The sequence below is a fragment of the Canis lupus genome, chromosome 35, assembly GCF_003254725.2.
Source record: "Canis lupus dingo isolate Sandy chromosome 35, ASM325472v2, whole genome shotgun sequence".
Classification (NCBI taxonomy): Eukaryota; Metazoa; Chordata; class Mammalia; order Carnivora; family Canidae; genus Canis; species Canis lupus.
The window spans coordinates 17,211,770-17,239,755 of record NC_064277.1 but is presented as its reverse complement, the minus strand read 5'-3'; the positions used below and the strand labels follow the sequence as shown (position 1 = coordinate 17,239,755).

The window sequence follows — 27,986 nt, the reverse complement described above, 5'->3', positions numbered from 1 at the left end:
GTGCGTCACCAAAATCCTTATTCGTGTTCTCACTGAAAAATAAATAATTTTCATTACTTTCCAGGGGCTGAATGTGAATGTGGGGATTGACTCCAAAGGGGCACCAGGCAGCTTTTGCGGTCGGTGACTAGAGGCAGCCTAAAACTGAATGGCAGTGCTGTTTGCATGATTGCAGAAGTTTACTGAAAGTCTTCCAACTGTGCACTTAAAATGGGTAAAATTTCTGGTAAGTAAATCTTACCGCAACAGAGTTGTTAAAAATATATAAATTTCAGGGGCACCTGGATAGTTCAGTTGGTTAAGCATCCCAACTCTTGATTTCAGCTCAGGACATGATCTCAGAGTCATGATTTCACGGTTGTGAGATGGAGCCCTGCATTGGGCTCCACCACAGGCATGAAGTTGCTTAAGATTCTCTCTCTCTCTCTCCCTCTGCCTCTCCACCTTGCTTTCTAAAATCCAAAAAAAAAAATTATATATATATATACATATATATACACACACACACACAAATATATATATATTTCATTTTTTGATGGTAAACTTTTAAACAAATTTATAATAGAATCCACAGTAATATTAAATATTTAAACTTCAGAGGAATGATTTTTCTAAAAGCTTTTCTGAATTCTATGAAAATAATTACACCATTTAGGTTAAAATTTTAATTGACTTTCTTTTTGAAGCATCTGGTAACATTTACATGAAACTAGCATAATCTATGTGTTAACTCATCTTCTGCCAACAGATCAACAGCAATGACCTCACTTTTTAAGGTGTGCATAAGCTGACTTAAAGTTGAAAATGTGCAGAATAGATTTGGAAGAGCCATTTGATCTAAATGAAAAGTCATGCTTCACAGAATAAAATTTAATGACACCTTCTGTGGCTGCAGGTGCTAAATCATGACCTTTGGGCAAAGCATTCTTAAAATAATTACAAACTTTTAAAGTAGATAGGGATGTTGCTTCAGTAGATGTGTCAATTATACAGTCATCACCATCTTCCTTAGGAAATAGAAATTCAGGACTCAATTTTTCATGAAACTCTCCCACCACCAGCAGGACTGGGAGGAGTTAGTGGTCCTTAGCCACCAATACAGGAATGTGTTTCATTTTCTTAGGCAGGAGCTCTACATGCTGTTCTTTAAAGGAAGTGTAAGCTAACTTGCATTTGGAGAGAATTGGAGGGGGGGGAAGGGTTGGAATACAGGATCATACTTAAGCCTCTTAAAGTAAAAACATTCCTCACAATACACATATCACACACACTATTAGAGATCATAGCACAACCTGATAACCTAAGAGGACTACCATCTCATCTCATTTTAGTGCACATTAAAATAATAAAGTCCAGAACCAATGCTGAGATGGGACAACAGGACATTTTGTGTAAAAAATTGTCCGTTCCTTCTAAATTTTCAAATTTGTTTCTATAGAGTTTTACAGTTTTGATGTATAATTCTTTCAGACTCTCCTGCTTCTGTGGTTGTGTTTCTTCATTCCTCATCTTGAATATTTTTACTTTTTCTAATTTTTTGTCTTAGTTAATCTTTCTGCTTTTTTTATCCTCTAGTCCATTAATTCTAACTTTTAACTTTATCAGCATCTTTTCTTCTTTTTGAAGGAAATATAAATATGTATATAATATATAATATAAATATATAACATGTGTATGTTATTTATTTATTTACTGTTACAAGCTTTCCTTTGAGGAAAGTTTTGGGATATACTATGCCCTAAAAACTGGGGTATGAAGTATCATTTTTACTGCTTTCTAAAGAATGTACCATTTCTTTTTTATTTCCTCTCTGATCAAAGGTTTATCTGGGAGACCATTTCTTAGTTTCCAGGGGCATTTGGGGGGGGTGTCATATTTTTATTATAGATTTCCAATTTAACTGGAATATATACTTAGGAAATGTGATCTTAAACATCTCTACATTTTATATTTGGTATGGCTTTGCTTTGTTTTTGTCCAAGTGGATTGGTAATCCTATTATTTCTAGTAATTGGGGTTTAGAAAATCTCACATCTCCAAAGAAATGCTCCCTGAAAGGTGTCTCGGTGATGTCACCTGATAAACTGCCCTGTTCACCGAAAGGCTCAATCCCAGGAACAAGGGTTGTGTTCCAGTGTCCCAGTGTCCCGCTGCAAAAGCATTCTGACTTGCAAATCTGGAACCATTATACTTCTAAGTAGAAAACAAGACACTTAATTATTTTTAACAGCCGGATGATTGTATCACCTTGGAATTTAATCAAAACAAACGAAAGGCATGCAATACTCCTGGATGGTACCCAGCAAACACCTAGTTCAAGTTTTCGTTTTCTAATTTGCCATCTGATTTCCTCCTCAGCATTTGTCAGCACTGATAGACATCAGGTAAACCTGCTGCCCACCTACAAATCCAAGAGAAAAACATATTCTTGCATATCCAGAGTGCCTCTGCCTGATTCCCTGAAACCTTGAAGTGCCAGGAGCTGGAACTATTTTTAAATGGGAGCAACTGCTAAAACAGGTAGTCCCACCAAGGCTTTGAAGAGTCTGTGCTCACATCAGATCTGTGCTGGTAAGACTCTCACAATGAGCACATTTGATAGAGGAAATCTTGTTTAAATCACCAAGGAAATTCCAAATTCTTACCAAAGAATTAACGGATATTTCAACAAATACACACTTAGGGCCAGGGTGTTGTTGCTTTTTTTTTTTTTTTTTTTTTTTTTTACAGTTTCTCCTAAAAGTTCATAAAGTAGAAGCTTCCTTAGGTCTGGCCAGTTTGGGGGAGAAACAGATTATACTGTTGAGCACCTACTGGGTGCCAGGCAAGATACTTTGTACTAATTATTTTGTATATATTACCTTGTATCTTCACAGAAGTAGTCACTGTAGAAAAATATCTACAGTGATCACATTTTTAAATGTTTAGTAGCTGATATATCAGAAAAAGGCTCATAAGAGTACAGATTCGGCTACAAAGCTGTCTCATGATACAGACCATTTAGGGTTAAACTATGACCCTCACATTTTTACCTCTAAGTCCGGTTTGTGATTCCAGCAAACTTTTATTTCAAACACGGACCAATACGCCCACTCATTTCCTGTGAAGTAATCGTTACATAAAATTAATGAAATAATACCTGAGCTAATCAAATGACCTCACGAGATCCAATCCCACCCAAATGATTTTTTTTATTTGGCACAAAATTCAAAGTAACCTATGACCTGCCCTCCCTTTTCAGATCCCCCTTCGGCCCTCTTCACTTTGCATCTAAGTGCCAGCCATATGGAACTCTTTTCAGGCACTCCAAGTTTCTCCTCTGGCTCTCCATGTTCCCATGCTATTCTCCCCACCGTTTTCCCCTGATGAACAGCTCCCCATGCTCCAAAATGTCACTCAAGGGGACACACCCTCTCCGCATCCACCTGCCTCCTCCCCCATAAGACTAGATGGCCTCCTCCATCAATGGTCTTCCATTGTCAGCATGGTGCTCTTACTCTGAGTGACGGAACTCACTCAGCAAACATTTATTAGGCTCCTATTACCTACTCCATTCATTATTAGGTGTTGGCAGTACAAAAATAAATAAAACACACAACATTTCACATGATGTAGGAAAAGTCAGATGTGTATGCAGGTCAGAGCAGTGCCACATGGACCCAGGAAGGAGCTCTGTGAGCCCTGCCCTGCAGCACAAGGAGAGTCTGGGCAAGAAGTATGGGAAGCCACAGAGAGGAAGCTGGATGAAAGGAACCACGTGAGCAAATCTAAAGAGAGGGACAGAAGATAAGTTGTACTGAAAGCAGAAAACATTTCCCCAGCTAAGGCATTCCAACAAAAAACAAAAACAAAAAAACCTCAACTTTAAAACGACTCACTAAAAACTAAAAATAAATAAAAAATAAAAATAAAACAACTCACTTAGGGGTACCTGGGTGGCTCAGCGGTTGAGCATCTGCCTTTGGCTCAGGTCATGATCCTGGGGCCCTGGGATCCAGTCCCACTTCTCCCTCTACCTATGTCTCTGCCTCTCTCTGTGTGTCTCTTGTGAATGAATGAATAAATAAATAAATAAATAAATAAATAAATAAATAAATAAATAAATCTGTTTTTTTTTTAAATACTCACTTATAAACTTTCAAGCTATAATAAAAGCAGATCATCATAGAGCACCACCTCTAACTTTATTCCCAATAGTTATTCACACCCAGTGCTTTCTTAAATCCAGTGAGGCTCATTAGTAATTCGTTAAAACTTCCAGATTTTATCTGAAGGCAAGAGGCGCTTTTATGACTGCCCTAAGAAGCATCTGTGACTAGAGATAAGCCATCCAGGTGTGGGAAACATGAACACAGCAAACTGAGAAATAGGGTGAAGAAGGATGACTCCTTCACCTCCCTATGTAAAGGGGAGAGAAAATAAATCAAGACAAATGATAGAAACTTTAGAGTCGGGCTCCTAGACCATCCTACTGGCATTAGATAGAGCCTCCCCAACCCCATCAAGTATCTGTCTTCCTTTCTCATGACCCTATGCGCACACTTGGGCTGAAAGCTCTCCTCCTCACTAGTCCAAAATCATATTATCTTTGATCAACAGAGACAACACTTGTCAGGGTGCTCCTTAGTATGATGTTGTTGCTTAAATCCTGGGAAACAAAACACACATGCACAAAGCTGCCAACCTTTCACTGTTACACACACTCCTGCACAGGTCCTGAGGCAGCACAGGTGTTTTGGTCCCTGCCTCTGGCTACCAACACTGGAGCAGGGGGAGCACAAATCAGAGCTGACAAGAACATGGTGAACTTGCGTGGCCTCCTGCCCACTTCGTGCTCGTGGTTTCTGTACACCAGTTCAGACTGTGCAAGATGTTCCTCTGATATTGCATCGACTTATGCCTCTCACCAGAAAACATGATAATAAACGCTCCAAGTGGGCAGGAGGCAAACACTGTGGTCTACACCACACCCCGAATTACACCGTGCTTTATAGATGCTGTGCTCAAAAATGCAAACGAGGCTGAAATGACAGAGGAGTTTCCTTTCCTGCATGAGTATTGTACTCTTGGTTTGGAATGAATGAATGAATGAATGAATAAATAAATAAACAAACAAATGAACAAATTTGTAAGTGAACAAGTGCAGGCTCATTGTAAACTAGTTTGTTATAGAGGAAGGATCATTCCAACCTCTGAAAATGAATTTAAATCTGTTATTCCAGCCATGTTACTACATCTGATGCTCTCACACACACCAGCTCACTGAACACTCACAACAGCCTCTCGCCGCTTTTGTCATTCCCCTTTTCCAGATGGAGAAACCAGGCGCTGGAAAATGAGCAGACTTCCCTGGGGTCAAAAAGGCAGTTCCTGGCACAACACAGACTAGGACCTAAGAACCAGGTCAAGTGACATTCTGTTAGCACGCTCCTGCCTCCCAAAGTAAAGTCATAGTAAAGTCATCAAGCTCCCCCTTGACCTCCAATCAGGACCTTTTTTTTTGTAAGGAGGCCAAAAATAGAAGGCTGATGTAAAACATTTTAATTCTATTTTTAACCATCTATTTAGGGCAAAAGGCCAGGTGTTTTGCCAAAACAAATTAGATGATACTCCTATCTCAGCGAAAGCCCAATCTTAAACTGAGAGGAAAAATATAAAATGTACACTGGGAAGAAGAGTCCAACAACTCCGAGTACCTCCATTCTCGGCATTGGCTCCTGCAAGAAGGAAGAGGCAAATTTCCTGGAAGAGTGAACAGTCAAAGTGTATGACTCAAAGACTATTTCCGTACATGATCCTATTTCAACCTTGTTGTCCATCTGCTTGCTGAGAATGTAAAGTTGTCCAGGTCCAAGTCAGAAAAGGGGATGAAATCATCTACTAAAAACATTTATGCAGGATCTCCATGAAGGCGATGTTGCGATTACATGTTGCGATTACACAACACAACCATGCAATTAGAGCCCAACACACACCTTCCCGTTACCTACCGAAACTTCTGTGCGATCGTGATGCTTCACCCCAGGGAGGTAAGTAAGTTCAGGGACTCAGCTAAACAAATGGGCAATGCTATAAAATTCATTATTAATCTGCTGCAGGCTAATTGAGGGGGAAAAAAGCAAATGAAAGAACTGCATACAAGAAAAAATAGTTAATCCTTTACACACAGGCTCTGAATAACCAATAACAATACCTATTTATGAAATGTTACAGCCAGTCATTCTTCCCCTCTCCCCTTGGTCCTCCTCCCCACACTCTCTTATCTCTCCTAGGGAAGTCACTAAGGATATCAAACTCTAACTACTCTCTATCCTACTACCTACCCTTCTAGCACAGCTGTACCTTTCAACACTCAGAGCCCCCGCCTATCATTCACCTGCACGCCTTGAGGGTTTCTCTCTACCTTCTTCAGAGTGAGAGAAAATGAAAGTTCCAGAAAAAAATAGCAAACTTTAGAGAAGTTCAAGGGAATGAGTATTCAGAAAACTAATGAATTCAGGGCTTTAGACACAAAAGAGTCCAGACTCCAATTTTATGAGCACAAGATAATAATTAGCATTTCAGCTCTATTGTAGACCAAATGGTCATTTATGGTTGGGCTAGAAACCTAAACTGCCAAGTATAATATTGTTTCCATAGTAAAATGAGTTTCAAGTTCTAAACAACGGACCTGCAAACAAACTTTTGGAACTCTTAATATTCTTAAGTTTGGGCCGCCTACCAAAAAATTTAACAATACATTTTTCCCCTTGAGGAATATAAGAAATAGTGAAAGGGATTATAGGGGAAAGGAAAGAAAATGAGTGGGAAATATCAGAGAGGGAGACAGAACATGAGAGACTCCTAACTCTGGGAAACGAACAAAGGGTAATGGAAGGGGAGGTGGGCAGGGGAATGGGGTGACTGGATGACAGGCACTGAGGGGGGCACTTGATGGGATGAGCACTGGGTGTTACACTATATGTTGGCAAATCAAACTCCAATAAAAAATATACAAAAAAATTTTCCCCTTGAGTTTCTTTCTCTTTACTGCTGCAGAAGAATATAGAAAGTATACATGTATATAACTGGTGATGATGTTTGACATCCTTCCTTAGATACTCCTTCAATTGGGAAAGGAGTTGGTGACCATTTGTTCTGAAAAGCCCTAGGTGAATCTATTCTTCCCGCCTGTGCCCAATGGAAGTAAACAGAAGCATGTCTAAGTAGTGACTATAGGGGAAAGGGCTCTCAACGTTATCATAAAGAGATAGTAAGGACAACAGATTAGGAGAGGGTTTATTCACTTTACATTGGCAAAGAGAGTCAGTGGGTTGTTGCTATTATAGCCTCAGGGCAAGAATTGAGCTCCAAGAAGGCAGGTGGTTGCTTCTGAGCAGATACTGTAAATGTACTCCTGTGTGTGTGTGTGTGTGTGTGCACATGTATAAAGGCAATTAAGCTATAAGGAGTAAGATTAAAGGGATGATGATATGATGTTCTTCCAAAGGGAAACCACTGATGTGACAACATATCGGCCAAGTCTGTAATAGACTTGTTTTCTCTTCAAAGAGCTATAATCATGGGTCAAACCTAGGGTAGGGAGTAGAAGAACCCTTAGACTTCTCCATGTAATAACTGGATTCCCCAGAATGGGCTACAGTCAAACCAGATGAGTGAGAAAAGACAAGAGTCAGACATTCCTACGAGTTGCCTTCAAAGGATGTTGCCTTCAAATCTCATGGCAGCCATGTTCAGACGATGTAATTCTGATTGGACCCAGAATGGATGTCTGTCTGCAGTAGAGCCAATCGGATTTTCTCCACCAGCAATTTGGAATTTGGATTTAGGGACAGCTAATCTCTGCTTGGATAAAGCCATGCAGCAACCATAATATTCTACCATCTATATGAGCTACAGAAAAATCCAGAAAAAGGACAATAAAGCAGATAGATGTGCAAGGGAGGAGGTAAGACAAGAAAGAAAGAGAATAATGGTTTTCAGTTCTCAGTTCCAGTTCCCTCCGGAAGCCACCTGCATTCCTATCTTTGAGTTTTCTCAAGACAACCTTTGTCCTTAGAGCAAATTTTCCTTTTTTTGTTAAAGCTAATTCCAATTTATTTCAGTTATTAAAAATCAGAAACACCTTGATTAAACCGCATTATCATAAAGAAAGTCAGCATAATGGTATAAAAAGAACATAGACTTTGAATCTGCCAATCTTGCCTCTACTGAATACAAGCTGTCTTGTCTAGAGTAAGTTTCCTAACTTCTTTGAGCCTTGATCGCCTCACCTATCAAATGCAGAAAATGACTGCCATGTGTAATTGTGAAAATCAGGAAAACATATCTAAAGCCTATGGCCCATAGTAAATACAAATTAAATGATAACCCTTAGTGGAATTCATTGGAGCAGTAGTCATGGTGGCAGAAATGGCATCACCCTGGGTATCTCAATAGGAAGTTTACATATGAAACTTATGAATACAGAAAAATGTTTTCCTTAAACTTTTTAGTTTATAAAATAATCCAATCAAGTTTTTTTTACTGAAACACTAGTAAATGCAAAATATGGCTTCATTTAAAAATACTTTTTAATGTATCATCTATCGCAGACAACTTCTATATTCATGGATAAAATCCTAGGGAAATCCCTGTAGCAACTCTACAAGATCACTTTTTTTTTTCAAGTAATCTCTATACCCAGTGGGGGCTCAAATTCACAACCCTGAGATCAAGAGTCACATGCTCTACCCACTGAGCCAGCCAAGCACTCCCAAAGGATCATTTCTTTATCAATTCATCTTCTCCATCAGCTTACATCTTAGAGAAATGGTTCTAGTCCTTGTGGAAATCATAGGCCCCTTTGAGACTGGGATAATGAGCTCTCCCCTCAGAAGAGTCACATACATACATAAAATGTTGCACAGGGGCACCTGGCTGACTCAGTGGTTGAGCATTTGACTTTGGCTCAGGTTGTGATCCCAGGGTCCTGAACTGTGCTCTCCACAAGTGAGCCTGCTTCTCCCTCTGCCTATGTCTCTGCCTCTCTGTGTGTCTCTCATGAATAAATAAAATCTTTAAAACTAAAATAAAATGTTGCAGATTTCCTAGCGTGCGTGGTTCTGTGAATCTCATGCATGAATTCCTATGAACAGTCTGATAAACCTCTTTACCTGGTATTTCTTTAAATAAGTCTGCATATAAGAAGTCAGTATGTACCCCAAGGTATGACCTACAGACAAGAGATACCTTGCAATAAGTTCCCCAACCCCCAGGCTAATACTCTTACTGAAATGAAAGACAATAGATCCCCACTTGTCTGGGAGGGGGACTTGGCTATTCCAAGGAAGTCTTTACAAACTCTACCACAGCACTTACTCTACCATATTTTAAGCATCAACTTACTTGCATGTCTCCCATACTAAACTGAATGAAGGCAGAAAGTGTGTCTTTCATTTCTAGGATTATGCTTCATATAGTAAATATTCAATAAATGATAAATAAGCATACGGTATTTTGTAAATATAAATTATGATTTATGCTTGTCTTTGACTCAAGAAATAGAAAATTCAAGATACTGTGCAGGCAATAAAAAGATTTTAATCCAGTTCAGAACATCCCCCCAAATATCATTTCTATAACTCTACTAGGGCTAAAGAAAGTCTCTGCTTGGTTAGTCCTAGAGAACTACATTATTTGGCAATGGAGCTCTACCAAATGCACATTTCCTCATTTTCTTTGATTCTCTTCTACTCTAAGACAGTTCTAAAATATATACTACCATACACTGAAACATGTGAGCACAGACATGTACACACCACATTTAAGTGTGAGATATTCATGAAATTGTTTTGCACCCCAATCAGCCAGGATATATTGACTTGTTTCTTTTTTTTTTTTTTTTGTTAATTCCAATGCCTTATTTTTTTACATAATAAATTTATTTTTTATTGGTGTTCAATTTGTCGACATACAGAATAACACCCAGTGCTCATCTCGTCAAGTGCCCACCTCAGTGCCCACCACCCAGTCGCCCCCACCCCCCGCCCACCTCCCTTCCACCACCCCTAGTTCGTTTCCCAGAGTTAAGAGTCTTTCATGTTCTGTCTCCCTTTCTGATATTTCCCACTCATTTTTTCTCCTTTCCCCTTTATTCCTTTTCATTATTTTTATATTCCCCAAATGAATGAGACCATATAATGTTTGTCCTTCTCCGATTGTCTTATTTCACTCAGCATAATACCCTCCAGTTCCATCCACCTCGAAGCAAATGGTGGGTATTTGTCATTTCTAATGGCTGAGTAATATTCCATTGTATACATAAACCACATCCATCGAAAGATGAATGGATAAAGAAGACTTGTTGTTTCTTATGTATGTTGCAGGTAGTGGTAATGGTGAGAAGGTGAATTAGAATATAGGGCTGTTGAAGGCAAAGCCCTTAACAGGATTTGGAATGAATACTTACAAAAAAACAAACTTGAAACAAGTTAAAGATAGATCATAGGGGGCAAACTTCAGCTATCTCTATATTATTATTGCCTTAATTGAATCATAGATAATTTAGATACCACCTTGTACCCAAACACAGCCTTTTCATTCATTTAACAAATATGGAATAAATCCTTGTGTGCCAGGCACAGTGCTAGAACCAAGGGATACAAAGATAAACCAGAAAGCCAAGGTGCCTGACTTCACAAAGAAAAGATTGTTTTTCAAGTAGAAAAGATCATTTTGTTAGAAGTGGTAATAAAGCAAAAGAGTGCCATGCTAAGCGATGCAGAGATACTACAGAAGCACTTTGCTGGAGAGAATTTATTCTAATCTGGAGCAATGGTTTCCAAGTGTGGTCCTCATACCAGCAGCAGCAGAGTTTCCTGCTGGTTTTAACAAGCCCTCTAGGTGATTCTGATTCATACCCCACTTCAGCACAGGTAAATTGGATCACTGATATTTTAACATGTCCCCGGTGATTCTACTGTGAAGCGAGGGTTGAGATCCTGGTCCATGTGGTGAAAAGAGACCTCCCTATGGAAATGGCATTTAAGCTGAGACCCAGATGAATAGGACTCAGGAAATAAATAGTAAAAAAAAAAAAAAAAAAAAAGAGTTTCAAGGCAGAGAAAACTGCATGTTTAAAGGGCAGGGGGCAGAAATACATGGTGTATTTGAAGAATTTATAGAATTCAATGAGGCTGGATTATTGAGAAATTGAGGAAGACTGCTTTGAGATTAAGGTGAAGAGGTAGACTAGATGATTGAGAAAGAATTTGTAAGCTTAAAAGTTGAACTAAAAACCCATGGAAAGCCCTTGTAAGCAGCTTGATATCACCAGATCTTTGTTTTTTTTAACGATCACCCTGACTGTAGTGTAGAAATATGTTGAACACAAGAAAGATTTAATACAGGTGCTTCTAGGTAAGAATGTTTCAGTAGTCCAGGTGAGAAATGAGACTAGCGGTTGCAATGCAGTTGGAGAAAAGTAAACAGCTTCACCATTATTAAGAAATAGAGAGATGCCTGGGTGGCTCAGCGGTTGAGCATCTGCCTTCAGCTCATGGCCTGACCCCAGTCCAGGGATGGAGTCTCACATCGGGCTCCCTGCGAGGAGCTTGCTTCTCCCTCTGCCTGTGTCTCTGCCTCTCTCTATGTGTCTCCCATGAATAAATAAATAGAAATCTAGTCAGAAGAAGAAGAAGAAGAAAGAAGAAGAAGGAGAAGGAGAAGGAGAAGGAGAAGGAGAAGAAGAAGAAGAAGAAGAAGAAGAAGAAGAAGAGAAGAAGAAGAAGAAGGAGGGGGAGGAGGAGGAGGAGGAGGGGAAGGGGAAGGGGAAGGGGAAGGGGAAGGGGAAGGAGAAGAAGAAAAGAAAAGAAAAGAATTGGAGCGCCTGGATGGTACAGTTGGTTGAGCCTCTGACTCTTGGTTTCAGCTCAGGTCATAACCTCAGGGTCCTGGGATTAAGCCCCACATTGGGCTCCCAGCTCAGCACAGAGTCTGCTTGGGATCCTCTCTCCCTCTGCCCCTCCCACTCATGCTTGTTCTCTCTCTCTCTCTCTGAAAATAAATACATAAATCTTTAAAAAAGAAGAAGAAAGAAAGAAATAGAATTGACAGAACTAGGGGATTAGTAGGATGTTAGAGATCTGGGAGTTCAAGAACTCAGGGCTGACTTCCATGTTTCTTTTTTTTTTTTTTTTTTTTTTTTAAATTTTTTTTTTAATTTTTATTTATTTATGATAGTCACAGAGAGAGAGAGAGAGAGGCAGAGACACAGGCAGAGGGAGAAGCAGGCTCCATGCACCGGGAGCCCGACGTGGGATTCGATCCTGGGTCTCCAGGATCGCACCCTGGGCCAAAGGCAGGCGCCAAACCGCTGCGCCACCCAGGGATCCCTGACTTCCATGTTTCTGATAAGAGCAATTGGGTATATAAAGTCAAGTTCATATTTCAGCACATTCAAGGTGGAATGTACAAGTGAAAACATCTAGTAGGCTCTTTGACAAGGGATATATGAAAACATTGATGTAGAAGCAGTCTTTATCTATGGTATTGAGGCCATGGATTGGAATGGCATAACCTAAAGAGTAATTCAAGTTTGAGATGATGAGGACTTAGAACCTAACCCCTTGGGAGCACTAATGAATACAGGAGAAAGGGATAATAAAAGAAAAAACATCCAGAAAAGTGGAGGAAAACCAAGGGACCAAGTGAATGCAGTACATGAAAGCCACAGTAAGAAAAAGCTCCAGAAGCCAAGAGAAGACTACAGAACCAAATGCTGGTAAAAGTTTAAGCAAGGTAAAGACCAAATGGGTCCGCTGGATCCATGACATTAGAAGTTAATGTTGACATCAACAGGAAAAATATCAGAAAGTGGAGGAGATGATTGCTTGCAGATGCTCAACTATGATAGCATAGTCAAGAAATCTGATTATAAAGAGGAGACAAATAAATTGGCACTTAGAGATAGATGTGGAATTCATCAAATACTTTTTTTTAATGCATGGTCAAGAGCAAATGTAAGAGAAGATACTGAGGAGGACAAGGAGGGTAGGATAGATTACAGTACAAGGTCACCAAGAAGATGGGAAGGAGCCAGCCATGAGTCCAAGAGTAGAATTTGCCTTAGGTAAGAAGGGACATCTCTTCCTTAAACACTCATCCCCAGGTGAGACATCACAATGGGGCATACACATCTGTATTTCCTTTGATTCCATGTTTTCATTAGGAGAGGGATTATAAACCCTGGAATACTTACAAACACTATTGTTACAATTATGATGGGAACGGCTGAGAGTGAATTTTATTTGGAGCTTTCAGTGGATCAATGAGCTTCAATGTACATTCTCAGACAAGTCCCTGAGAAGGTAAGAACAGGCACCGGGTCAGGCCAACAAGCTAGTAATCAACTTGGCCCAAGTGTGCCCAGGACTTTCCCTGTTTTAGCGCCGAAATCTCTGTGTCCCAGAAAACCACACAGTCCCAGCAAACTGGAACAAGTGGCCAAACTAGATCTGGTTCAAAGGCATCTTCTTTGAATGTCTGCAATATGTTACTTTTCCATTATAAGTCAATTAGCCTCTCAAATAATAAATTATCAAACTTAACTTTTTATATTTTTAACCCAAACTAAACCTTAGAGTTTGCTTCTTAAGGTAAAGAAAAACTCCTTTTTATTCCCTTCAAACACTCTGTAAGAGGCAATGCTAACGACATAATTCATTTACTCTATTTGCAATCTCATTTTATAAGAACCTAGAATGTCCTGGAGTATAAGTCCAGCTATGGATCTGCTGAAATTTTTTGCCCTTTTAAGAAGACTAAATGATTATGCAATGCAAACTAAAAGAAAACAAATTGATCCACAACAGAAAGAGAATATTTTATTCAGCCCTTAATAATTCAATTTTTTGCTTGTTTTGCTAACTGGATGGGCTCAGGAGGAATAAATTACATTAGATACATAAATACTCAAATATAGAATGATTCAGCATTTTCATTAGTACACAGTATAATCCAGAAGGAACCTGAAGTTAGGTTACTAATAAACCTAATGATTGTTGGGGGATAGGGAAGAAGCAGAACATTTTAAATAGAAGAACAGACTTAAATTCATGTAATTCAACCTACAAATAATTAGCTAAAATAAGATGCTTCTACAAATATAAGTTGCTAAATTCACACACTTAGCATAAATTGCTAAATGATAATTTTACCATAAAATAACGGTCTCAATAGGAGACATTATGCACAAAGCTTAGTGTTTTTCAGAAGTACTAATGTACTTAATATTTAAGTAATACATTTGTTTTTCCAGTTTCATTAAGTATAATTGACATATAATATTGTATAAGCTTAAGGTGTATTATGTGTTGATTTGATAACACTTCTCTATTGCTAAGTGATTGCCATGTAGCTTTAGCTAACACCTCTACCTCGTTACATAATTAGCATTTCTTTTTTTTGTAGTGAGAACATTGAAGATCGATTCTCTTTAAATTTTTCTTTTTAAAGATTTTGTGTATTTACTTGAGAGAGAGGGAAAGAGAAAATGAGAGAGCACAAGTAGGGTGAGAGATAGAGGGAGAGGGAGAAGCAGGTTCCCCACTGAGCAGGGAGCCAGACATGGGACTTGATCCCAGGACCTTAGGATCATGACCTGAGCCAAAGGCAGATGCTTAACCAACTGAGCCACCCAGGCACACCCTCTCTTAAAAATGTTCAGGCATATAATATTGTTAACTATATTCACCATACTGTACATTAGATCTTCCAAACCTATGTGTGTGCATGCCCACACACACACACACACACACTCCACATCTATTCATTTATCCATGAATGGGCACTGATGTTGTTTCCCTATCTTGGCTATTGTCAACGATGCTGCAGTGAACATGACAGTGCACACATCTCTTTGATATACTGTCTTCATCCCTTTCAATATGTACCCAGGAGTGGGATTGCTGGATCATAGGGTAGGCTCTAGGTTTAATTTTTTGAGGAACCTCCATGCTGTTTTCCACAGTGGCTGCACCAAGTTACATTCCCACCAATAGTACGCACAAGTTCTCTTTTCTCCACATCCTCACCAACACTTGTTATTTCTCGTCTTTTTGATGAGAGCCCTTCTAACAGGTGGGAGGGGATAGTTCATTGTGGTTCTGATTTGCATGTCCCCAACGATGAGTGGCATCGAGCCCCTTTTCATGCACCTGTTGCCGTCTGTATGTCTTTTCAGTTCCTCTGCCCATTTTTTTAATCAGATTGTTTTTAGGTTTTTGTTCTGGTTTTTGCTGAATTGTATGAGCTCTTATCAGATATTATACATATTTTGCAAACATATCATCCCATAAATTGCTTTTTTCATTTTGTTGAATTTTGTTGCCACTCAGAAGCTTCCTAGTTTAATGTACTTCCACATAATAATTTTTGCTTTTGTTGCTCATGTTTTCAATGTCATATCCAGAAAATCATTGCCACGAGCAACAACAAGGAGTTTCCCTCTATGTTTTCTTCTACTAGTTTTATGGTTTTAGGTCTTACATTTAAGTCTTTAATCCATCTCAAGTGTGTAAGATAGGGGTCCAATTTCATTCTTCTGCACATGGATAACCAGTTTTCTCAACTCCATTTATTGAAAAGCTGATCATTTTCCAATTATTATGGACTCCCTTGTGAAATATTAGTTGTCTGTACATGTAAGGGTTTATTTCTGAATTCCCTATTCTGTTCCATTGGTCTTTATGTCTGTTATATGCCCAGACCCTACTGTTTCAATTACTACAGTTTAGTATAGTTATAAATTGGGAAGTTTAATGCAATCGCCTTTGTTATGCTTTCTCGGGATTGTGCCTTGGCTATTCGGGTCTTTTGCGGTTTCATGCAAATTTTAGGCTTTTTTTTTTCTCTTTCTGTTGCAATTTTGATATGGATTTGCACTGAATCTATAGATGGCTTTGAAGAGTATGGTCATTTTAACCATAACAGTATTAACAGTATTTTATTTATTTTTTTTTTTTTTTTTTTTTTTTTTTTTTTTTTTTTTTAATTTTTATTTATTTATGATAGTCACAGAGAGAGAGAGAGACGCAGAGACACAGGCAGAGGGAGAAGCAGGCTCCATGCACCGGGAGCCCGATGTGGGATTCGATCCTGGGTCTCCAGGATCGCGCCCTGGGCCAAAGGCAGGCGCCAAACCGCTGCGCCACCCAGGGATCCCATATTAACAGTATTAATTCTTCTGATCCCTGAACACAGGATATCTTTCCATTTCGTTGTCTCATCTTTTATCAAAGTCTTAGAGTTTTCAGTGTAAAGATCCTTCACCTCTTAGGTAAATTTATTCCTGAGCATTTTATTGGTTTTCGTATTATTGTGAACGGGATTCTTTTATTTCTTTTCATAGATTTGTTGTTAATATATAGAAATGCAACTGATTTCTGGAAGCTGATTTTGTATCCAACAACTTTACTAAAATTGTTAACAGTCCTGGTTTTGTTTTGTTTTTTGTTTTGTTTTGTTTCGTTTTGTTTTTTTTGAGGGACTCTTTAGGATTTTCTATATATATATCATATGCAAACATAGATAACTTTGTTTCTTCCTATCCAAGAATGCTTTATTTATTTATTTATTTATGCCTGATTGGTCTAGCTAGGACTTCCAGTACTATACTGAATAGGAGTGGTGAGAATGGACATCTTTGTTTTATTCCTGAGCTTAGAGGAAAAACTATCAATCAGCCTTTCACTGTTCAGTATGATGTTAGCTATGGACCAGTCATATATGGGCTTTATTATGTTGAAGTACATTCCTGCTTTACCTAATTTATTGAGAGTTTTTATCATAAAAGGATGTTACATTTTGTCACTTCTGTGTATATTGAAATTATAATATGCTTTTTTTTTCTTTCATCTCATTACTGTGGTATATCACATTGATTGATTAGTGTATGTTGAACCCCAAGGATAAATCCTTGCACCCCAAGATAAATCCCACTTGATCATGTGCTTTATTTTTTAAGATTTTATTTATTTATTTATTTATTTATTTATTTATTTATTTATTTATTGAGATAGAGAGTATGCATGAGTGGGGGGAGGGACAGAGGGAAAGAGAATCTCAGGCAGACTCTGCACTGAGTGCTGAGCCTGACACAAGACTTGATCCCATGACCCTGAGATGATGACATGAGCTCAAATCAAGAGTTGGAAGCTTAACAGACTGAGCCACCCAGGCACCCTGAAACTGCACTTTTTTTTTTTTTAATTTTTTATTTATTTATTTATGATAGTCACAGAGAGAGAGAGAGAGAGAGAGAGAGAGAGAGGCAGAGACATAGGCAGAGGGAGAAGCAGGCTCCATGCACCGGGAGCCTGATGTGGGATTCGATCCCGGGTCTCCAGGATCGCGCCCTGGGCCAAAGGCAGGCGCCAAACCGCTGCGCCACCCAGGGATCCCGAAACTGCACTTTTAATGTGCTGCTTAATTCAATTTGCTAATATTTTGTTGACGATTTTTCCATCTATATTCATTGGGGATTTTGGCCTGTAGTTTGTTTGTTTTCTCCTTGTAGTGCCCTTACCTGGCTTTGGTATCAAGGTAATGCTGGCCTCATAAAATGAGTTTGGGTGGCACCTGGCTGGCACAGTTGGTAGAGTATATGACTCTTGAGCTCAGGTCATGTGTTTAAGCCACATGTTGGGTGTAGAGATTACTTAAATATAAAATCTTCTTTAAAATGAGTTTGATGGAAAAATTTTTTTTAAAAAATGAGTTTGATGGGATGCCTGGGTGGCTCAGAGGTTGAGCATCTGCCTTTGGCTCAGGTCATGATCCCGGAGTCCCAGGATCGAGTCCTGCATCAGGCTTCCTGCATGGAGCCTGCTTCTCCCTCTGCCTATGTCTCTGCCTCTCTCTTTGTCTCTCATGACTAAATAAATAAAATCTTTTAAAAAATTAAAATAAATAATAAGTAAAATAAGTTTGAAAGTGTTCACTGCTCTTCAATCTTTGGAAGAGTTTGAGAAGAAGAATTGGTGTTAATTCTTCTTTAAATGTTGGTAGAATTCGCCAGTGAAACCATCTGATTTTGGGCTTTTCTTTGCCAGGAGGTCTTTGATTATGAATTCAATGTCCTTATTGGTCTGTCCGAATTTTCTATTTCTTCATGATTTGGTTTGGTCCAATGTTTGTTTCTAGGAATTTATCAATTTCTTCTAGGTTTTCCAATTTGTTTGCATGTAACTTTTCATAATAATCTCTGATGATCCTTTGCATATCTGTGTTATCTGCTATAAAGTCTTCTCTTTTGTTTCTGAATTTATTTATTTGAGTCTTCTTTTTCTCTTAGTAGCTAAAAGTTTGTCAGTTTTACTTATCCTTTCAAAAAATCAGCTTTTAGTTTATTGATATTTGTCCTTGTTTTTCGGGTCTCTATTTCATTGATTTCTGCTTTGATCTTCATTATTTTCTTCCTTTTGCTCACTTTAAGCTCAGTTTGTTCCTTTTTTTTCTCCCCTCTAGTTCCTTGAGGTATAAAATTGGGTTATTGACTTGTGATCTTTCTTTTTTCTTAACGTAGACACTGATTGCTATAAGCTTCCCTCATAGAACTGCTTTGGCTACATCCCGTAAGTTTTGGCATGTTGTGTTTCCATTTTCCTTCATTGTAAGATTTTTTAAGTTTTCCTTTTGATTTTTTTTTACCCATTAGTTTTCAGGAATATGTTGTTTAATTGCCACATATTTGTGAATGTTCCAGCTTTCCTTCTGTTTTGATTTCTAGTTTCATACCATTGTGGTTGGAAAAGGTACTTATTATGATTTCAACCTTCTTAAATTTGGCAAAACTTATTTTGTGATCTATCATATGATCTTTCCTAGACAATATTCTATGTGCACTTGAGAAGAATATGTATTCCATCTGTTGGATAGAATGTTCTTATACATGTTTGTTAGGTGGATTTGGTCTAAAGTATGGTTCAAGTTCAATGTTTCCTTGTTAATTTTCTGTCTCACTGATCTATTTTTAAGTGGGGTATTGGAGTCCTTTACTATTATTATATTATGTCTATTTCCTCCCTCAGATCTTTTAGTATTTGCTAAATATATTTAGGTGCTCTGATTTTGGATGCATATATATTTATGACTGTTACATCTTCTTTTTTAAAAAAGATTTATTTATTCATGAGAGACAGAGTGAAAGAGGCAGAGACATAGGCAGAGGCTCCTGCAGGGAGCCTGATGCAAGACTCAATCCTGGACCCCAGGATCACGCCCTGAGCCAAAGGCAGACACTCAACTGCTGAGCCACCCAGGAGTCTCTGTTACATCTTCTTGATGAATAACCTCTTTACCATTATATAATGTGCCCAAACTCCTATGCCCCAACAATGTGCCAAAACTTCTCTCATCACCTGGACTTCCAAAACCACTCTCCCATCCATGGGTGATGATCTGAGACAGTGCTTCCCAAGGGCTCTTGGACCATGGCTGAGAGAGGCTGGAGCTGATTCATGGGCCACTACACCAAGGTCTATATACCTATTACCCTGATATACAGGGTGCTGAGTCTCCTCCTGGTTCCTTTGGCCTATGGTGGTGAATCTCACAACTCCCACAAAGGTACTTTTGTCTCTCAATATATTTCTAACCTACTGAGTACTTCTTTTTTAAAAGATTTTATTTATTTGAGAGAGAGAGAGAGAGAGAGAGAGAGCATACAAACAAGAGAGCACAAATGGGGAGCAACAAAGGGAGAGGGAGAAGCAGACTCCCCACTGAGGAAGGAGCCCCAACAAGGGGCTCAGTGCTGCAACTCTAACTGAGCCACCCAGGCACCCCCCTACTGAGTACTTCTAATGTAATAATACATCTGCGTCATTTAATGCTCATTATTTCCAAAATACTAAGATGCTCAGATGGAAACTACTGTCAAAAGAAGAAAACACAATATGTTAACTTTCTTCATCATTCACAGTTAACTTGATTACACACACTACTTGGCTATTTCCTTCTTCTCACTCTTGAATTCCTGTTGAAAACTGATAGTAAATAACCCAGAGTAAAATGGGAAGAAGGGGAGTTTTGACACCATATTCACCCCTGAAACTTCTCTTACCATGACACAAAAACTGATCTCACTGTTGACAAACACAAAGTCAGGGATATTAGACATATTAGACATCAATCTATAAATCATAATCTTTATAGTATGCATTCCAAAATAAAACTAGGAGCTAGCAGACTTACAACCTTGAAAAAAACGACTGGAACTAAAAGGTCACTATAGGGAAAGGAGAAATCTTTGTCAAGTAGGTATAACTGGTATTGAGAAATTAGGTTGGAATTTTATCCCCATCAATTCTCAGAGACCTAAGCATCAATAGTATTAATGGAAAATAAAATTATTTTATTAGCTGCCCTGTTCTCCCTCAATCCAGCTCAGGAACAGCTCAGCTTTAAAAGGAATGTATTTACCTTCCTGCATTCTCTTGCTAAACTCTCATAATCCCCAGGGGATGTATGGTGGAATTTGGTATGCTCAGAAATAAAAGCATATTGTGTAGCCATCATAGATATATTGTCATTGTTATTATGCTTTCTGGGTTCTCAGAGTATGTTGACATCTACATTATCATCCTAGTTCCCCAAATTGTCTACAATAGCTAAAATAGGAATGGTTTCAAATTAGTTCTTTGAGATTATCCCAATACTGTTCCCTTCCCTAACAGAGCTACAGAAATAGAACACATGCCCCACTGATACTAGAAATCACAATTCCAAAAAACAGTAGTTACTCAGAGAGACAGAGTGTAAGTTAAGACAGTGGTGCCCAATCCAGGTCACACCCTAGAATCACAAAAGAGTGCTTTTGAAGAACAACACTTGGCCCTTTTTTTTTTTTTTTTCTAAACTAATAAAATCAGGATCCCTGGGGGTAGGGCCCAGGCAGTAGTATATTTAAATAATTTCCTAGACAATTTTAATGGGTACCCAAGGTTCATTAAGAATTAGGTTTGACTGCATATAAAAGAAAAAAATAGCAATATCTTAAGACAGAGGGCTTTCTTTTGGGGCACGTGGGTGGTTCAGTTAAGCATCTGCCTTCGGCTCAGGTCATGATCTTGGAGTCCTGGGATTGAGGACTGCTCAGTGGGAAGCCTGCTGCTCCCTCTCCCTCTGCTGCTCCTCCTGCTTATGCACTCTCTCTCTCTCTGTCAAATAAACAAAATCTTTTTTTAAAAGGTGCTTTTTTTTTTCTCTTTCATACTAAAAAATGAGTTTTTGAAAGTCTTCCCATACTAATGCATGTATTACAGCTTGAGTCATCCAGGACCTGGGCTCATTCTTGTCTCCTTGCTCTACAATCTTATGTTGGGGTGTTGCTTTAGAGATCACTTCCTAGTCCAACATGGCTGCTGGACTTCCAGCCATCACATTCAAGACTAGAAGGAGGAAGGAAAGAGAAAGAACAAAAGAATGCAAATTTGTTCCCTTTCTGGAAGTTTCCAAATACTTATAATCTATTGGCTGGAACATAATCATATGGCCACACTTGGCTGCAATGGAGGCAGGCAGGCATAGTTTTTCACAGGGCTAAGGTTCTATTGCTAAAAAAGAAGTTGAAGGTGGAACTTGGGAAGGCAACTTGTAGTCTCTGCCACAGATGAATAAAACAACAACTTAGCTCGGGCCCCCTCCATTCCATCTTGCTCTCTTTTTGCTTGAATGAACCTCATTGTTGTATGGTGTCTCAACTGTTACTGGCCTCAGAAAACAAAAGTGACAAGAATCATGAAGTTCTAAAACTCAACACCATTGTCTTCCGCCATGGTTGAATAAACTGAAGCCACCTGAGCAGGATGCACTAGCAGAATCTGTTGTCTAAAATGTCACAATGGACGCAGTTAGCTTCACAGACTGGGTTTAAGATCAAGGGACACGCATTCAGTGCACAATACCCATCTCATACCCCTTCTGGGTAAGGTACACATCAAGCCAGGTCTTTCTTAACATAACCCTAGGCTGAGAATAGAGACTGAGATTCTTCTATATCACATTGAATAGCAGGTTTACGAAGAGGTAGTCACTCTTGAAATATAAATCACCCAATTTTCTTACATATATTTGACCCTGAGGCCATTCTTATAGAGTTTGTGTGTGATCAAGCAGCTAAAGCAAGATGCTTTTCAATAATGGGCAGAGCCATGTTGCACAGAAAGTAGGTTACCACAAACCTCCTATTTTAGGGTCCCACTACCTACTTTGTGTAGCTTGCCCTGAAACTCCTCTCTCTATCCCATACCTTTAGGCACCCAATGGCCTCATGCTGCCTGCAGTTTTAGGGCACTAATCATTGCATTCTCATTGCAAAGTGGCTGATTCCAAATTTCCCACCCCTAACTGCCAATTTTTCAAACCATCCAAGAGGACCTATGCTATTGCCTCACAGTGGTGATGGCAGTGTTAGCTAAGACAAATTGAATAGCATAACCAACCGTTACCCCTCCTAGTTAATGTCTGGTGAAAATGTGTATCTATCTGAGACTCCATTAAAGAGTTTTATGGGCTGGGACACCTGGGTGGCTCAGTGATTGAGCATCTCCCTTCAGCTCAGGTCGTGATCCTGGGGTTCTGGGATGGAGTCCCACATCAGGCTCCCCACAAGAGCCTCTCCCTCTGCCTATGTGTCTGTCTCTGTGTGTGTGTGTCTCTCATGGATAAATAAATAAAATCTGTTAAAAAAAAAACAGGAGTGTTACAGGTTGAATTGTGTCCCCCCCCCAAATTCATATGTTAATATCTTAACCCCCAATACCTCAGAGTGTGACTATGTTTGAGGATAGGATCTTGAAAAAGGTAATTCAGTTGAAATGAGGTCATTAGGGCAGGTCCTAATTGAATATGATTAGTGTCCTTATAAGAAGAGGAGATTAAGGGGCACCTGGTGGCTCAGTCAGTTAAGCATCTTCCTTCAGCTCAGGTCATGATCTCAGGGTCCTGGGATTGAGCCCCACATCAGTTTCCCTACTCAGCTGGGAAGTCTGCTTCTCTCTCTCCCTCCACCCTTCCTCACTCTTTGTGCTCTCCCTCTCTCTCAAATAAACAAATAAAATCCTTTAAAAAAGAAGAAGAGATGAAAACAAGATATGTACAGAGAGACCATGTGAAGACAGGGAGAAGATGGTCATCCAGAACCAAGGAGAGAGGCTTCAAAAGGAAATCAAGCTTGTTGACATCTTGATTTCAGACTTCTAGCCTCCAGAACTGAGAAATTAAATTTCTGTTGTTTAAGCCGCCCACTCTGTGGTACTTTGCCATGGCAGCTTTAGCAAACAAATACAAGGATAATTAAGTATTTCAAAATGGCACCAATTTTTGGATCGATGTTCAGCCCCACTGGACCCAGACCAGTTCAGCAGTTACCTTCTTTGCCAGCAGGCAGGCCTACACCCAGTCAATTGCAAAGTATTATATTTTGTATGACCATTAAAAAAACAAACAAACAGGGATCCCTGGGTGGCGCAGCGGTTTGGCGCCTGCCTTTGGCCCAGGGCGCGATCCTGGAGACCCGGGATCGAATCCCACGTCGGGCTCCCAGTGCATGGAGCCTGCTTCTCCCTCTGCCTGTGTCTCTGCCTCTCTCTCTCTCTCTCTGTGACTATCATAAATAAATAAAAATAAAAAATAAATATTTAAAAAAAAAAAAAAAACAAACAAACAAAAAACAGGCTGGCTCAGTCAGAAGAGCCTGTGATTCTTAATTTTGGGGTCATGAGTTTGAGCCATGTTGGATAGTAGGATTTACTTTTAAAAAAAAATTCTATAATTTGGGACGCTTGGGTGGCTCAGTGGTTGAGCGTCTGCCTTCAGCTTAGGTCATGATTCCGGGTCCTGGGATCGAGTTCCACATCAGACTCCCCACAGGGAGCCTGCTTCTCCCTCTGCCTATGTCTCTGCCTTTCTCTCTGTGTCTCTCATGAATAAATAAGTAAAATCTTTGCAAAAAAAAATCTATACATTGAGCAACAAAAAGAAAGCAGTACTGGATTCTAGCACAAGCATTAAAAAGTCATTCATGAGTTCACACCAATATAAATAGATGATTGAAAACATGACTGATGGAGAATAATCTAATCTCTCATGAAGAATTCCAGATAATCGAGGTAGATACTCCACCCTCAAGGAAATGGAGCATAACTCCTTGCTCCGTAAGTGTGGACAACATATAGTAATTTCTTTCAAAAGAGCACTTTAGGAAAAGGGGAAGAACAGAGTAACTTTAAAGTGGAGAATCCTTGCAAACACTACCTCAGCCAGGTAATCAAGGCCCACATCAACAGTGACAAGCCATACTGATCATATGTCCTGTTGATATGATATAATGAGAGCGACATTTTACTTCTGTGGCCATCTTCCTAAAAGCCCATAATGCCAGTGTAATTATGAGAAAGACATCTGACAAATCCCAAATCCCAACTGAGGGACAGTTTTAAAATACCTGCCAGTTCAGTCCTCCAAACTGTCAAGGTCATCAAAAACAAGGAAAGCCTGAGAAACTTCGCCAGGAGGAGCCTAAGGAGAGATGATGACTAAATGTAATATTGTATCTTGGATGGGATCCCAGAACAGAAAAAAAAAAAAAAAAAAAAAGCATAGGAGGTAAAAACTAAGAAGTCTGGATAAAGTATGAACTTTAATTAATTCAAAAAAACAGTAGTAAGAATCTACAGACAAATGTGCCCGATAGAATTTCAACAAGTCGGATTCCTTTCTTCCCCATTGCAAAGACTCTCAGAAATTGCTGGAGTCCTGGCTGGCTGCAAAGCCAGTGGAGCAAGCATGCTCATGCATACTTGGAAAGGAGGAGGGTTCATTGTAGTGTGTGGGCCAGAAAGGATATAAGCCCCACACAGTTATCTGAGACAACTTGTAATGGGTGTCAATGCTGAAATTAAAAGGGAGCATAGGACAAAAAGGTAGGTCACCTGAAGAAGGCCAACTGGCCACCCATTCAGTGACATTCCCTTGGTGAGTTCGCCTCTGCCCTGAGTCAGCTCTCAGCCCATACAAGTTCAGCAACATCACTATCTTGAAGTTGATCAAACTCAAGGGCGTTGACTCATCCTAACTAAACATCAGTGAATTTGATATAGGAAAACAAAATGCCACCTTGTCAGGCAAACCCAACACACTGGGCTTGATGGGGAGGGGCCTGAGAGTCTGCATTTCTATCAAGGTCCCAGGTAAGGCCAATGCTGTTGGCTCATGGACCATATTCTGTGAGGGTGCAGACAAGCTATACGGGAAACCAAACTATCAGAATTTATTGGTAAGCTAAAATGAATGAGAACACAAAAGAGGCTGACCACTTATCGCTTTAATGCCATCAGATTTTGTTGCCTGAGACATCCATTCCCACAATAGAGACAAACCTACTAGGAGTACCTGGTGGTTGCCTATCCTTGGCACCTCAGCCTTTCCTCTGACGGGGCGTGTATGGGTACCACCTATCTGCACCTCCAGAGACTCTTCTTATCTACATTTCCACACTTCATCTCCTCCTCCTTTACCTCTGATGGGAGTAAGAGATTCTTGATAGATGCAAATAAAATGCCTGCAATTACTTTATGAAGTGGTTTTGCAGACCTGGGTGTCATTCCCTCCACAGGAACCTGTAAAATCTCTGCACTGAGCTGGTATATACATATTTCCTAGTTAGCTCTCTAAAGAAATTGTTCTTTCTTTTAGTCTTAATGGGAAAGGGGGAGACACTACATTTACGCTGCGGTGGCAATAGAAAGATTCTCATTCCTAAGCTATTTATGGAGCCACGGACAAGCGCCAAGCACGTGTGAAGCCCTGGGGATGCAGTGGTGAGCAAAAGCAGACAAGATTGCAGCCCTCGTGCCAGGTGGCCATCTGAGAAAAGCAGCACGCTTTGTCGTTACAACAGCTACATGAAACATTTAATCTTACAAACTTCTACTTTCTCCTTTTACCCAGCTTCAGCTTCTTTAGACCCGTGGTTTAAGAGCCTTGAGAACACAGGCACTCTCTGCCAAACTACAAACTGCCCAACCAGTCAACTGCATTGGGCAGCACTTTTTCCTGGTTTCCACATCTGGCCTGTCACGTTCATGTGACCATGCAAAAACCCAAAAATAACTCCCATAAATTTCCACTGGGTCAAATCAAAGCACTTCAAAACTGAGACAACTATCCAGAAACCCTATGCCAACCAAAGGCAAGCAGGTAATGAGTTTATGTGCGGTATTTGAATAAGCAAGTTTCTAACAGATTGGTTTCGCAGGAAAGGAAGTAACAATTCCATTTCATCCATTCTGCCACTTTCACACAGCCCTACTTAGGGAAACCACTGGGTGTTTCTCAAAGCCTAGCATGCAAAAGAATCATCTGGAAGGTCTGTTTAGAATGCAAATTTCAGGGGCACCTGGGTGGTTCAGTTGCCTAAGCATCTGCCTTAGGCTCTGATCCTGATCTCAGGGTGCTGGGATTGAGTCCCACAGGCTCCCTTTTCAGTGGGCAGTCTGCTTCTTCCTCCCTCCCCTCCCCGGTCATGCTCTCTTTCTCAAACAAATAAATAAAATCTTAAAAAAAAAAAAAAAAAAAAAAAAAAAGAATGCAAATTCCAGGGTCTCACTCCCCCTATTCTCACTCTCACCCCACCTCCTCCTACCAGAGAAATGGATTCAGCAGGTTGGGGCTGAGGTTTATACACCTGTATTTCTAACACACACCCCAAATGATCCTGACAAATACTGGTGTATGTCTGATTCTCTATTTTAGTGGATTTCAACCCTGTCTCACATTCAATTTCTGTGAGAGGATTTTAAAAATAAAAAAGTCCTCCTGCCTATACACCAAGACCCCAAAACAATCAAATCAGAAAGTCCAGTGTCTGAGACACAGACGTCAATGTTTTCTCAAGCTTTCTGGGTGACAAATGTTTAGTGTTTCCAGGTGATACTATTTATCTGGGTTGTTAAACATCAGATTCCAAGCTCCTCCCCGAAGTTTCTGATTCAGTAGGTCTGTCTGTGGCAAGGCCTTCAAGCCTGCCTAACAAGTGCCCCGGGTGATTTTTATAATGGGGTTTTAGAAACGAGTCTATCTTACTTAGCTGAGTCAGAAACCTCCATTCCCAGCAAGGCTGCTCCAGTGGACCTTTAGACTACAGTTTCACAGCCCACATGCCATGCATCTAGTGGCCTGGGTTTTCCCAAAGAGAAAGAGAGGAACTCATCTCACCTAATGCTTCGTAGTGATAAAAACCCACTGCTTTATACCACAGCAGCCTCCTTTGCCCCACTTCTATTGCTAATATAACTGGGTATTTCTCCCATTACTGAGCACTATATACCGTTACTGAGCACTAGGTACCAGGCATGTGGTCTTAACAGCACCTAATGTATTACCTAATTTAATCTTCATAGCAATGATATGAATTACTGCTAATCTTTCAGTAAGGAAACCAAGGCCCAGAAGTTAAGCAAATAGCCTAAACTCCCAAAGCCACCTAGAGGGTGTAAATCTGGACCCAAGCAGCAGGGGACCAAGGTCCACTCTCTCACCCATAATGCTGTAATGGTGCTCACCAAACAAGAGTTTGAAGAGTCTACTTGCACATCACTTGCTGCCAGCAAAAGAACGCAGAAAGGATTAAATCAAGGAAGCTAATGCTTATTGAATCCCCAAGTGCTAGGCTCAAGGCTTTACGTATATTATTGCATCTAGTTCAAGAATCATATAAAATCTTTATCGTCATGGACATACTATACTGCTCACTCAGTAATGGGAAGAGTTAACAGTTGAGGAGCATCATGCAAAAAAACCAAATAAAGCAGCCAAAGAACCCTTCCAAGTGGATTTGGCAGGCTGCATCCTGAAGAAAGAGCCAACCGTGGGGGTACGTGTTGAGCGAGAGGAGTGTGAGCGGAGGGTGACCACGGCTGGCTGCAGGAGGGCTCGTGATGGAG

The 27,986-nt window shown here is 39.8% G+C and overlaps 1 protein-coding gene and 1 long non-coding RNA gene across 2 annotated transcripts in view; one reads left to right on the top strand and one right to left on the bottom strand.

Annotated features, from left to right (window-relative positions):
• The window catches only part of RNF144B (ring finger protein 144B), a 169,987-nt gene that overhangs the window by 84,280 nt on the left and 57,721 nt on the right, over window positions 1-27,986 (bottom strand). The gene's annotated exons all lie outside the window — the stretch shown is intronic.
• LOC118353373 (uncharacterized) lies at window positions 68-4,104 on the top strand. Its single transcript, XR_007408382.1, has 2 exons — window positions 68-226; window positions 2,359-4,104. It is a non-coding gene; the product is annotated as an uncharacterized LOC118353373 (long non-coding RNA).